This window comes from Triturus cristatus, chromosome 4_1 (genome assembly GCF_964204655.1).
Source record: "Triturus cristatus chromosome 4_1, aTriCri1.1, whole genome shotgun sequence".
NCBI lineage: Eukaryota > Metazoa > Chordata > Amphibia > Caudata > Salamandridae > Triturus > Triturus cristatus.
The window spans coordinates 43,498,781-43,513,264 of NC_140585.1; the positions used below are offsets into that span (position 1 = coordinate 43,498,781).

The window sequence follows — 14,484 nt, forward strand, 5'->3', positions numbered from 1 at the left end:
GGAAGAAGGAAAGACTGATAGATGAGATAATATGTGGGCTTTGCGAGACATAACAATCATATCTCTGACATAACTGAATTTAACACAAATTGAAGGTGTTTTCATGGTCTACGTGTCATTTTCAGAGTGTGACGACAAGACCACGGTCCCACAAAGGTCCTGGGTTTAGAGAAGTACTAGTAAACAAACCCTTGTAAGTTTGGGGTTATTTTTTAGGGTGAGAGGCTCTGTTAATAATTGGATTGGATGAATGGGAGCACTGACATGGCACTATATGTTTGCGGCACTTTTTTGACAGACAATTGGTCTTGGAGAGTCCTACCTTTTATTTCACTGAGGTGTGGTGCGTTTATTGTGTGCACACGTGGTGTAGATAACACCATGATAAACTATATTTCTGGTCATTTTTTTACCTTTAAATGTTATGTTTATTGGTATAGTGAATTAGAGGTTGTAAGAACAAGAGATTCTGAAGAGATATTGGGAACGAGTGTGTAGAACAGTAATTGAATGTTCTACTTTTATTTACAGAAAATTGTTCCCTCTCGTAAATTAATCCAGAGTAGACGATATCCAGGCACTGTTCGGCCTGATGAAATAAGGTAATATACTCCAAATAGGGGTTTAAGACCAGACAACGAGGGACCAACACCCTGACGAAAGCCAGAACGACCTATCTGGGCGTGAATAATTGGCAGAAACATGTTGGTATCAGCAGCAGGGATATAGGGGTCTTTACCTCCCCTGAATATCCCAACCCTTGAGTTCTTAATCCTACCAAGGGGCCTCAGGAATAAAGGAGAATCATGGATTCCTCTTCGGTAGTTTTATCTGTATATGTCTGCACTTTTCTGGTCCCGTTTGAGGAGGACACGCTTCTACCTCTACTGATATATTTTCTTTGTTTGTTTTGTGAATGTCTGTCTGTTTATTCTTTCACATTTTCTGTACCCTCACCACTAATCATCTTGTATACAAAAAAACTGCGCTCCGTCCAGTGTGTTGGTCTGCACCTGGACGTCGCGTGCGGCCCTATGATAAAGTATGACACTGCAAAGTGTGTGAGGGCAGTATTAAGACATTTGTTGTCTTTCTTGTTGTACATCACCCTCTTCTAATTGTCATAGAGTGTTGAGGGCAGTTTATAGTCCCACACTTCTAAGTCTCTATCTTTAGAACTATTGGTTTACTTGATTGTAGCACTTCTCTGTTGAGTGAGTTTTTATTTGTCTAGTTCCCCGAGCTTGAACTTGTATAACTAGATAATTAATGGTGTTTTTCTCTGGCAGCAGCACAGATGGGAGGAGAGCAGTAATTAACATACATGTATTTTTAGGTCCGTCTTCACGGTCCATTTATGAACTAGACGTGTTGGCACTGCCAATGCTTGTTGAATATGGAATCAACTTTCCACATTGTACATGAGGTATTTGAAATGAGCGCAGGAAATGCTTGTGGGTGAATGCAGAAGATTTCTCAGGTGCCTTGTTGAGGGTGGTTATTTACAGCCTACTTGTACCTAGCCGGGGGGGGGGGGGGGGGACTGCAAGGGTGGGTGGTGGCAGCTGACCCTAGTGCAGGGGCTCATGACATTTCACCTATGACCTTGGAGTGAAGATCTATTGGGTCCCCTAAAATCTCTCCTGTCCCACAGAACTGGTCCCTACTCGCCACTGTATGCTTTGTGTGTGTGTGACATGTTCCCCTGGTGTCTTGTGGGAACAGGCAGAGTCTCCAGACAGTAAGAATGTTTACATTGTAAGAATGCCTGACCTCTGGTTGGCTGCAGCTGTATCCTTGCCCCCATGACCGGCTCCTATGTATTGTGCAGCAGCACAAGGGGGTGTTCATCCAGAACAGAGCTCGCCCTTCCTCCTGATGACCAGCCCAAGGAATGGAGCAGTCCCTGCTGTGGGAGCCCAGGAGCATGGGGGATACTGTACTGCTCGGTATAGGACTCTGCTTAATTTGAGACGGTGGCTGCAATTGTTTCTGGGACCAATACCTATTTTACCTTCTAAAGCTTTCACCCGGAGAAACAGAAAAACACTCAAAAGGGTGAAAAGTAGGAAGAGAAAAAACAGTGGCCAAGTGAGGAAGCGGAAATAAAATAGTACCTGAAAGAGTGCCAGAAAGGAGCAGGAAGTGAGATAAAGGTGGTGGATGAAAGAGGCACGAGGTGGATTCGAGAGTAGACATCCATCCTCGGGATTCATGAGATAAAGGGGCAGGAGTTCTGGTGGTGGATGAAAGAGGCACGAGGTGGACTCGAGTAGACATCTTTGGGATTCATGAGATAAAGAGTCGGGGAGCGTCAGGGGATGGATGAAGGAGACACGAGGTGGACCCAAGAATAGACATCCTCAGAATTCATGCGATAAAGGGACAGAGAGTGCCTGGTGGTGGATGAAAGAGGCACAAGGTGGACTTGAGAGTAGACATCCTTGGCCTTCATGAGATAAAGTGGGGGGGGGGGGGGGTGCCTGAGTGTGGATGAAAGAGGCCGGATTGGATATGGATAGAAGACTCTGCCGCCTTGGTATTTGGCGTGCTGACATTCAGTCGCGCTGGCCTGGGCTTCTAGACAGAGCTCTGGGCACCGGTACTCCTTCTTGTACAAATTAGGCATGGCCTGTACCCACAACTTCGCCCTGGATCTAGAGAGCAAGCCTCAGTGAGACCAAGGCCATGCCCTGTACTTGGGCCTGAGGGTACGGCCACAGGCTGTGCCAAGGAGGTAGTCTTGCCAGCTGCCTGCTTGGGCACTTTGTGGAAAGGTTGCAGGGCATAGCGAAAGGTGGTGAGTGGATAAGTGCGGGCACTGGGCACATGGTGTGGACAAATGCCACTTTCTTACAGCCTTACAACCTACTTCTAAGTTACTGTCCCTGCCGTTGGGCCAGTCTGAAGGGACTCTCACTGATTGACCCGTTTCAACTGATTCCTACTTTTCAGCATTTTTGGGCAGGTCATGCCAGCAGGCACAGAGGGCAGCCGTGCTTGGCATTTGGTGTGTAATGTCAGTGCCTGCTCAGAACAGCCGCACACTGGGCAGCATGACTGTTGGGCATGCCCCGCTGATGTGCTCAGTGGGTGACTGTCTGTGGCATGGTTAGAGGCCTGGCACTGAGGGCAGAAGTACAGATGCATGAGGGTCACTGATTCTCTGAAGCACCCTGTTGTGTTCTTCTAAAGTATGCCACAAATCATCATTCATGAAAGTATAAAACCTTGAACATACTACATGTAAATGGGCCTTATGGTCCAAAACCACAAAAATACACGTTTCAGATGACCTCATCTGTTATGACACTTAAACACTCCATACTTGTGAAGTGTTTGAAAGCTTTCGAAATGGAGGCACCCTCGAATGTCAGTAGCTGGCTTTCGCGCTGCAGCCTTCGTTCCCCTTATTACCTTGGCGAGGCCATCTACAGCGGGGTCTGGTGGCCCCGTGGACCAATGCGTCCACTGTAGGGGCCTGTGTTCGACCTCATGGTCACAGGTGCAAAACTCAGCAGGCCCAATCAGCCTTTCATCCTTCTGAGGTCGATAAAATGAGTACCATTGATTGGGTAACAATAAACATCTGTTATTCAGCGCCAAGGTACCCCTGGGTGAACGTGCTGTTCACGACACACCTTATGCTAATTGTTGGCGGTACTGACGCCTTGAATTTTACTTGGACCCACTTGAGGCCTTTTGTTTGTTGCCAGCATAGAGGAGTAATTCATGTCCATGTTTTAAGAGTGAGGACACCTGGTGACTGACTGCCAGTGACCTACTGCCAGTAGTTGGGTAGAGGTAGCGCCTTGAGGCCCTCACAGGTGATTTGCCGCTCTTTATAAATCCTTGATTGATTGATTGAGGTGTATTTTCATGAATGTACCTATCGGCTGTGCACAGAATGTCAGACTTCACCTTATCTCAGTGGCTGTAACTATTGGTCGTTACTTGAATTTTCAAGGCTTTGTTGGTGGGAACAACCTGTGTCTCTCGCTGTAGCAGCCGCCCTTGTGTCTGGGCTGTTCCTGAGGACTTTGTTGTCTTTCAGTGGTAGGGCAGATTTTCATCTTGATAATGTGATGCTGCATTAGTGACGTCACTGGTGATGTCACCTGTGCTCTAAGGAGCTCTGCATTTGGGTAAGATGGGAGTCCTGCCTGTACAGCTGAGCCCGCCGGGGATTTGTGGTTTGAGGGCGGCTCGACACATGGTGACCACCAATGAACTGTAATCTAACATTAAATAATCCTCTATTAAGGGCAAAAGAGAGATCGGCAGTATATTGTGATTGGAGCTCTGTCTAGTAGCAGCCTCTCGTCGGAGGCTCAACGGCTTCTAGTCGCTATGGTCAGTCCCACTGGAATTGTGGCAGGGGAAGGCCAAATTATGTGGCAGGGTTAAGTAAATGATGTGGCAAGAAGGCAAATTATGCGGCGTTATGCAGCACATTTTTTAATAGTATTACCTAATTATTATTTTTTTTTAAACTTGCTATGTCTGGGCTTCCGTTGTACCTCATTAGTACCAGTTTAACACGTAAGTGTAGCAATAAGCTACAGAAAGGTGATAAGTCAACCTTTGCAAAGGGCCTTGCAATGTGTGGCATTTTAAGTAACTTTTGAACCGTTTGAGCTCGAACAAAATCTTTTTTTGGGTTCAAATCTGCGATTATGTGGCAAATGTGTCAAATCTGAAAGTATGCGAAAATCGCTGCAGCCACACAGTCGCATGATTCCAGTGGGCCTGCTATGGCTGCTTGGCTCAGCCAGTAGTAAAACGCATAGCAACGAGTATACTGTCTGAGTAACCAGCACAAGCCTTTACTTCTAAAAAGGGTTCCCTCAACTCGATTGTTTTTCGGCTCCTGTGCACATCTGCCGCGGGAATAAAGCTCCCTGGGGAGAGAGGGCTCGCACTAAAGCTCGCCTTTACCCATCGAAACGGAAACATGTTCTGTAAAAGCGAATTCAAGAGCTGCTGGAAATAAATACACATATTCGAACAGTGAGGAAGGACTCAAGCCGACTTGAGATCCCTCTGTAGTTTGATGTCAATCCGTACAGGAGCTTGCAAAGATGTGTATTAATGGCGGACACAAGTTTGAAAGGGTTAATGTCCGCTTCTGGGCTTGAGTACTAACTACCCTTGTAAACACGGACATGGTTTGTAGGTCTCGACCTTGCTATCGCGTAAGCGATCCCAAAGCGAGACTATAGAGAGCGGGTTTGAAAAGTGCTCCCAAAAAGCGGATTGCATGGCTAGCACGCGCATCGTGCCGCCATGCAATCCGCCTTTTGGGAGCAGTTCAAAGGGTCCGCTCCCCCACCCCCCCCCCCCCCCCCCCAGCGCGCGTGCGCCACGCTCTGCCGGGCTTGTTTTCTTTGGCATTCAGCTCCAAGCGCGAGCGAAATGCTTTCACTTTCGCGCTTACTGAAGCTTCCCCAGCCGTCCACTGGTGAAACACACCTCCGGATACCGTGCTTCATCTTTTTTCACGGCTCGTGTTTTGTTTGCTTCATTTAATCGGTAGGCCCTATGTTATAATTTTTTTTTTTTTTTTAGAATGCAGCGTGTTTTGTGTGTTTTTGGAGTCGTGGCTGACCCGCTTTTGCTGAATGCAGCGTGTTTTGTGTGCTTTGAAATGCATTTGCTGCTGCCAGTTTAAAGTCAGTTTAAAGTTCTATTAAAGCTGCTTCCTCCTGGCCGTGCCTCCACTTTGAGACTTGCTGACGTGCGCTCTCTGCGAGATCCCTCCCATTTACCACGCTTACTAAAGCTTCCCCAGCTGTCCACTGGTAATACTCCTCCCGCCCACAGGCCGCCGCCTCCCAGCATAAACACACACAACACTTTTAGTGCTTTCACTGGGGATTGTAATCCGAGCTGCACCAGCAAGGAGCCGTGTTCTCTGTGACAAATAACATGCCGCTGTGATAATACCAGGGTGCTCTCGTTTTGGGTGGGGGGCTTCTGGTAGCACCCCTTCTGCAGCAGGGTGGGGGATGTGACCGGCTTGCAGACTCACTCTGGCTAATTTGAACAAGCATTTGCAATGCAATAGGTCTCGCATTTTAGGAATGTTGACCTATAGGTATTGTAAATTACAATGCCTTTTATATTGCATGTTTTTTAAACACCTAATTAAAAGGCATTGTCACTTACAATGCCAATAGCACAAAATCTCGCATTTGCAAGACCTATTGCGTTGCAAATGCTTGTTTCTTTTATATTGCTTAAAAACGCTTTGTTGCTCACAGCTCTGTGTGCTGTGGAAATACGTTAAATAAAATAACTGCAACAGTGGTAACTAATAGGGTCACACGTCTATATAGCAGCGGTACATCATGCATTTCATTTTTTTTTGTCAATTACATTCAAATGGGTGCAACTCTCGCATTCTGGGTTCATTATATGACCAAGTGGTCATTTTCTCAAAAAGATCTCCGTCCTGTATGTGATATTTTCATGGCTTAAACATCCGTTTTTGACTGATCCATCTAAACCGCACACAAGGAAGAGATGGTCTGCTTGATTCTAGTGTCTGTGTGTGTCACAAACACTAGGCATCTTTCTACACAGTTCACGCATAGGCTCTTTGTGTCTCTGTACATCTCGCACACCATGCATTTATGAGGATTTCATCCACCATGCTTCTCATGCCTGTCTAATGCCTGTGTTCATCTCACACACTGTTTTTAGAATCTCGCACAATAAAAAAGTCTGAATAACTTGAATCAATATTCGTGCATTTGTGAAAATCTTACACATTGGACTTTTCAGATAGTTATTAAACAGGCACGATGACGAGGGAAAGTAAAAAAAGGTATATTGTTTAGGTTTTGCCTACACAGCACTTCAGTCGTGCTAACAAAATCTCTTGTAACAAAACAGAACAAGCATTTGCAATGCAATAGGTCTCGCATTTACGAGAGTTTAAGCCATTGGCATTGTAAATGACAATGTCTTTTATTTATGTTTTAAAAACCAAAACATAAATAAAAGGAATTGTCATTTACAATGCCAATAGCTCAAACTCGCGAAATGCGAGACCTATTGCAATGCGAATGCTTGTTGTGGTTCTGGACCTTGAATACCTGTTTTAGGTTTGCATTTGAGGGGTTTTCGCTGTGGCTTTTGCAATGTGGCTCTTGAGGCGGAGACCGATGCCTCCCCACAGCCGCAGCGCATCGGAGGACATCCCGATGGGTTAAGACATGCTGAGGGGCCCTACAGTCCTACCCACCCCCAACCCCCGCCCGTGAGCAATATGGCAAAATCTTTGCAAGGCGAGTCTTGAGTGAAAAATATATTATGAGGACAAAGTGTGCAGATTCATGAAACGAGGCCGAAGTTACCAATCACGGGAGTGCCTTCAGTTGCACCGCCCGCCACGATGACAGAGCGGCTCTCGCTGCCCTGTAATGTAATTTGTAACCTTTACACTCGCATCACAATCTCACAAGGGTTGAGAACAAAAAGGATACACATTCCAACAGAGATGCTGGCATGATTATGATGAAAAAGCTAAAACCCACTGCTTGCTAGCGACACAGTCAGAATACCCACAATGCACTGCTCGTGACCTCACAAATGACCATCACAGCCAGGAACCATGCTCTCTGCCCTTGATTATGAAGAGAGGAGGTAGCACACCCGTGGACCAGAGCTTCAGGGCGGGTTCATGGACACTGAAGCCTTGGGTACCACGATCAGTGGACAGGCTGTCCTTGGAGAGACCTTGGAAAGGCTGCTGCAGCGTCATCACAAGGAAGCGCTGTCCTTGACGACAGTGCGTGCAGATGGAAGCTTGTAGTACCGCTGACAGGCGCTAGAGGGTCTCACGGAGGTCGTGTCGAGTTTGATGCAGTGTCACAAGTAGTGCAGATGGAAGCCTGCAGTACCACTCCCAGGCGCAAGAGGGCTTCACGGAGGTCATGTCGAGTTTGATGCAGTGTCACAAGTAGTGCAGATGGAAGCCTGCAGTACCACTCCCAGGCGCTAGATGCCTCTCGGAGGTCATGGAGAGTTTGTTGCAGTTTCTCGACAATGTGTGCATATAAAGCCTGTAGTACCGCTGACAGGCGCTAGATGCCGTGAAAGAGTCTCTTTCCTGAATTTCGTTTTCCCTGTGCGAAGCGCTGTGACTCTAGTCTGTCCTGAACCCCTCCTACTACCACGTGCCCTTTGACCAGACACCCCACTCTCTTTACCCAGGGCAGGCTGATTATCACGGAGACCTATTGAACCCCCATTTTAATGGCAACACCGGATTAGCTTTGAATTTCCACGCAGACAATAGACACAAGTGAAATCTTTCCATTCTGACTTCAGTCGCAATGCACTCTCTTCATCGGGGTGTCCTGCCAAGTGAAGAGGAGCTACGTAGGGCTGAAGTAGTCGCACACAGACCAGAGTGGCTTTAAATCCACAGCTCTGGTCTGCGCCCGCGGCAGGCACTTTGACCCTTCTGTGGTGAATTGTGAGCTGCTTCTGCCACCTAGGGCTTCTGGTGGGGACACTAATTTCTCCACTGCAGGCTGCCTTGTGCGGGGAGTCAGGGATTCAATCCACATTCAGAGCAGCATCTGTCAGGCTTTGAACATGTCCCATTAGGCATCGTCTCTTGAATTCCGCGCTGTGTAGGGTTGTAGTAGGGTCATCGTCCGGTCAGCTCCACTCTATGTAGTGTATGTGTGTAGGGCAAGATCTCCTGATCTCAATTTACCAGATCGAAGACCAGAATCCAACTTAGAGGGGAACTATATTATTTTTTCCAGGGGAAGCTGGTTCATTTCTCAAGAAGAAGGGGCTCGGTGTCAAAGGCTCGTGACACCCAACAGAAGTAGTAGTTTTGTTGCTCACTCCTACAGCACCGTCGTCGGGTCCTTGGCCTCTTTGCAAACTCAAATTGTAGCCAACACCAGGTGTGTGGGCTCTCGCTAGCCAGGGGAGGCATGCTTCAGTCGCCCTTTCCCCCAAGACAGCAGGCAGTTTGTGGAGTCTGTCGTGCATTAAAAGGACATCACACAAGATTTATCAAATGGAATCTTGGTAAATCTTAAGAGTTTTACAAACCAACAAGAGAAATAGAACCTGGGAGAGTAGAAAGTACAGAGCTGCGCCACGTACATGATCGACCTCTAGAATCCAGGAGTATTAAAGAGCTGCACCACGTACATGATCGACCTCTAGAATACAGGAGTATTGCAGAGCTGCACTTCGTACATGATCGACCTCTAGAATACAGGAGTATTAAAGAGCTGTGCCACGTACATGATCGACCTCTAGAATACAGGAGTATTACAGAGCTGTGCCACGTACATGATCGACCTCTAGAATCCAGGAGTATTAAAGAGCTGTGCCACGTACATGATCGACCTCTAGAATACAGGAGTATTACAGAGCTGCGCCACGTACATGATCGACCTCTAGAATACAGGAGTATTAAAGAGCTGCGCCACGTACATGATCGACCTCTAGAATCCAGGAGTATTACAGAGCTGCGCCACGTACATGATCGACCTCTAGAATACAGGAGTATTACAGAGCTGCGCCACGTACATGATCGACCTCTAGAATACAGGAGTATTAAAGAGCTGCGCCACGTACATGAGCGACCTCTAGAATCCAGGAGTATTACAGAGCTGCGCCACGTACATGATCGACCTCTAGAATCCAGGAGTATTACAGAGCTGCGCCACGTACATGATCGACCTCTAGAATCCAGGAGTATTAAAGAGCTGCGCCACATACATGATCGACCTCTAGAATACAGGAGTATTACAGAGCTGCGCCACATACATGATCGACCTCTAGAATACAGGAGTATTACAGAGCTGCGCCACGTACATGATCGACCTCTAGAATACAGGAGTATTAAAGAGCTGCGCCACGTACATGATCGACCTCTAGAATCCAGGAGTATTACAGAGCTGCACTTCGTAAATGATCGACCTCTAGAATCCAGGAGTATTACAGAGCTGCGCCACGTACATGATCGACCTCTAGAATCCAGGAGTATTACAGAGCTGCGCCACGTACATGATCGATCTCTAGAATCCAGGAGTATTACAGAGCTGTGCCACGTACATGATCGACCTCTAGAATACAGGAGTATTACAGAGCTGCACTTCGTACATGATCGACCTCTAGAATCCAGGAGTATTACAGAGCTGCACTTTGTACATGATCGACCTCTAGAATACAGGAGTATTACAGAGCTGCGCCACGTACATGATCGACCTCTAGAATACAGGAGTATTGCAGAGCTGCACTTCGTACATGATCTACCTCTAGAACACAGGAGTATCAGTTTTATAGTTATTGGATTCTTGCCAGTAGTTTCAAAGCCCATATTTCACTCTGGAACATCGGCTGGACTTTATTTGCAGGAAATTCAGCTGCCTACATAAATAAAAAAGTTACATTGACAGTTAAAATGTTTTTTTTAGTGCTGGTTAAAACACCTCTTTCAAGATGACAGCGTCAGTCTCGGGGCATTAATCGGCGCACCTGGGGGGCGGGAGGGGACGAACCACTGCAGGCCCCTCCTTGGTGCTGGTGTCTACCGCTGAATCCTACCCGGTGTCTTTAAGGGAACATCGCTCAAGCAGAAACCTATCAACAAGAAGTGAAATGCCTTGTTCCACACTGCTCTTCTTTTTCCCGTTTTCTGTCTTGTTATACTTAAGCCTGGGCAAAGCACTACGCTACGCTCGCGTAGTTTGCGAAGTTTGCGCTACTTCGCACTACGCGAACTGCACGTAGCACAGTGCGAACACGCGTAGCGTAGTGTTGCGGTCATTTTTTGCTTGCTCGCGGTCCTCAACGTCAAGTTGGCGACCGCGAGCAAGCAAAATGACATCCCGGCGAGACTTTTTCCTTGTTCGCGATCAGCAAAATCAAGTTGGCGTTCGCGAGCATGGAAAATAAACCTCCCGGCGAGATTCTCAACGCGAGGAGGTCAGGTTTCTCATTGCGAGGGGTCGCGTATGCTCGCGACCGCTCACGAGCAGAAACTACCAGTTCGCGTTGAGAAAGCTGCCGCTCGAGTAAAAATCTACTCGAGCAGTAGAAAACTACAGCTCGCACTGTGCAAGATGCCATTTTCAATGATTGCACAGTGCCGGTTGTGTGTCCGCACTGTGCAATCATTGAAAACAACATCTTGCACAGTGCGAACATGTTACTACGCAGTTCGCGAAGTGCTACGCGTAGCTCGCGTAGTGCGAACTTCACTTTGCGTAGCTTCGCGAAGTGTTACTTCGCGAACTACGCCCACCCTTAGTTATACTGCGTGCTCAATGGTGTCGGCCCACTACAAAAGAAAAGCCGTTTTAAATACATTGTATTTCCTTAGACTGCTACTTTCCTCCTAAACGTTCACTTCTAACAATACACACTATTGCAAAACCTAAACATTGCTATGTTATCTGTTCCCAACAAAAACACCCCCCTTAAAGAGTGTCAAAAATGTAATTAATGTTATATAATAAATACATTACAAGTAACAAGTAATATGGTTTTGTATTGCCATTAAGAGATTGAGGTGCCATTTATAAACCACGCGGCCTAGTGGCGTATGATGGTATCGGACCATGTCGATGGCAATATAAAAGTATATCACACAGTTACACATTGTTTTTTCTATGCCTTGTTATAGGACTTCATTTCTGAGCATCGTAGAGAGGTGTCATTTGCGACAGAAGAGCTTCAGCCGACACGTGTTTCGCCCTTAATGCACTGAATCATCTGGGCTATCTGAAGGATTCACATTTAAAAAAAAATCTATTTATTAAACATGCTCAGTACATAATACAAGAGTTGCAATACATCGCAGGTATAGAAAACGCGTTGTAAGGCAGTTATTTCAGGAAGGTAATTCTTCGCTTCACTTGCGAGGTATGGCAGCTCACATACAATCTTAAACGCAACCAAGCGGGTACACTCTTCACTTACTCCCTTTCAAACCCGTCTTTGACCCCAGGGCAGGTACATGACTAGGTCCACCCGTACAATATGCCACTTCCTCCGCCCTCTGACACCAATCTAGATCCTTTTCCCATTCTGTCCCCGATGGCAGGAGCCGCGCCCCCTATCTCTACATTCAGCCACCCCCGCCGCCAGTGCCAACCATACCTGGGCATGTCTGGGGCAGCCTTCCTCCCCCTGTATAATCAATAACCATTTAGCATCGATTGGGACTCTGACTGAGAGGACCTTTGACGTAGCAGTAGCTGCATCCTTCCAGTATCGGTGTATGGGTGGGCACTCCCTTAGAATATGGTGGAAGGAGCCTATTTGTCCACAGTCTTGTGCGTAAAGGGATTCCACTGCTCCCATTTGGTGGAGCAGGGTGCGGGATAGAACGTCCTATGAAGGATCTCGAGTTGGATTAACCTAACCCACGCTCGAACTCCTATATCTCGGGGACCTTGGAGTGCCTCCCCCCAGTCCTCATCCGCAATGCCGCCCTGATCATCCGTCCAAGTCCTTCTCGGGGAGCCCAACGGGTCAGGGCAGTTATTCATACATTTTCTATAAATCGCTGAGACACCCTTGTGAGGAATGGGGTCGGCCAACAGGCGGTCCCCCAGGGGAGAGGTATCCGGCAGGCTTGTTGCCTCTTGGATGTGTACCCTAAGAGCGTGCCCAGCTGATGATAGCGAAGTGTCTGGGAGTTCGCAAAGTCAACTTCCTGCCTCAGGGTAAGGATTCACATTGTTGGGTAACTGTTGGAGGTTACTCTTTCCTGAGTCACGTTTTGACCTCCATGTATGGGGAAGAAACCCTCTTAACTTGAGTTTTGGTCTGAAGGCAGGTGTGTTAATTTGTAGTCACCGGATATCTCATCAGACAGGAAGCCCACCCAAGTAACCAGACAAAGGAGGAAACTCTAGTACAAGAGATTTATTTTTTAACTCCAAACTTTGGGCAACCATCGGAGGTCACCTCCTAACATATCCCTTTGTGCTTATTAGGTTGTAAGGTTTGTTATTGCAATGGCGGACGCCCGTTGTGGTGGTAGGAGGGATCGGGTCTGACATGTGCTCTGCACGGAGTTCTAGTCTTTCATTTTGGAATAGAGTCTGTGGTTCTGGGCGTGCCACAGGGCGATGGACCGTAGATCCTGCCATCTGGGCTTGTGATTGTTGCTCAGGTTTCCCTTGTGCTGCGATTGTTGCTGAGATTTCCCTTGTGCTGCGATTGTTGCTCAGCTTACCCCGGTGCTGCGATTGTTGCTCAGCTTACCCCGGTGCTGTGATTGTTGCTCAGTTTACCCTTGTGCTGTGATTGTTGCCAGTGCTTTAAATGGGCCGGTGCTCACCGGTACTGAGTACCGGCACTTCTTAAATTTACCGAGCTGAGTACCGGCACTTCTCCAGTATCAAGGAGAGTACTGGTACTCGGGGTCGGATTAATAAGGTGGGCACTGGACTGGTGCCTGAGGGCCAGCTGCGTGCCGTTTGTTTGGCAGCATGTTGGGCATTGCCGTATGTATTTGCCTGGAGGCCTGCGCAGGGGCAAGAGGGCCTCTGCTCTCTTCCTACCCCGATGGCGCCAGACATCGATGCTGGGGAATGGGCCATGTTCACCCCTTGGCCCCCCACTGGAGTCTGACTGTCTTTTTCATGACTCACTTGTCCCTGCGATTCCACCCCGCCCGCTGGGACATTGAGTCCATGATGGGCGAGGATGAGGTGATGAAGATGGCTTGAAGCCTCCCTGGTGCTGAGGCAGGTGGGGGAGGTCACTAACCATTCCCATTGGAGGCCAGTATTGTTCTTCCCCCTGACCTCTACCCTGCTGGACTCTGCACATACTCGGAACCCTGCAGTGTTCACTGCCTGCCAGTGCAAGCTCTTCGGCCGGGCGTAGGGTCTTCTGCCGAGGGGAGAGGGCGGTAAGTGGGGGGGTGTGAAGGTGAAGAGTGAGGGGGAAGGAGCAAAGAATTTAAAGTAGGAAAAGGTAGAGGCAGAAAGGGTAAGCACGGACAGAGATATGAAAGACATCCAGACGGTTATGGAAAGAGGTAGAGAGGCGCGGAGAGGGCATATTAGAAATAGAAACAGTGATGAGAGAGAGTGATAGGATGCAGTTGGGGTAACAATAGTGGAACAGAATTAGCTACTAACGGTAGAGAGGTGAGTACGAGAGGGATCTCGAGCTTAGCGATGTGAAAACAAAAAGTGTGTGTTTGAGAGGAACAGAATCAGGAGGTATTTGAAAAGAAATGCGTGGAATGCTTCTTTGTGTGTGTGCACACTTTAATATTTAAGGATTGCGCCAGATGCAACCAAGTAGGTACATTAGAAATATTATGATATGAGGAAGCTGCAAATATTACAAAACAAGAAAACATGAACATTTGGTGTTTCACCTTCATTTTGTATTAGAAGTTAACACATTTTGTTTGAATTGATACATTTCTCACATGTTTTGTTCTGTTGCGCAACCGGTGTAAGTGCCAGAGTCTCT

The 14,484-nt window shown here is 47.5% G+C and overlaps 1 protein-coding gene across 6 annotated transcripts in view; it reads left to right on the plus strand.

Annotated features, from left to right (window-relative positions):
* Positions 1-14,484, plus strand: part of STX3 (syntaxin 3) — a 266,730-nt gene that overhangs the window by 94,323 nt on the left and 157,923 nt on the right. The gene's annotated exons all lie outside the window — the stretch shown is intronic.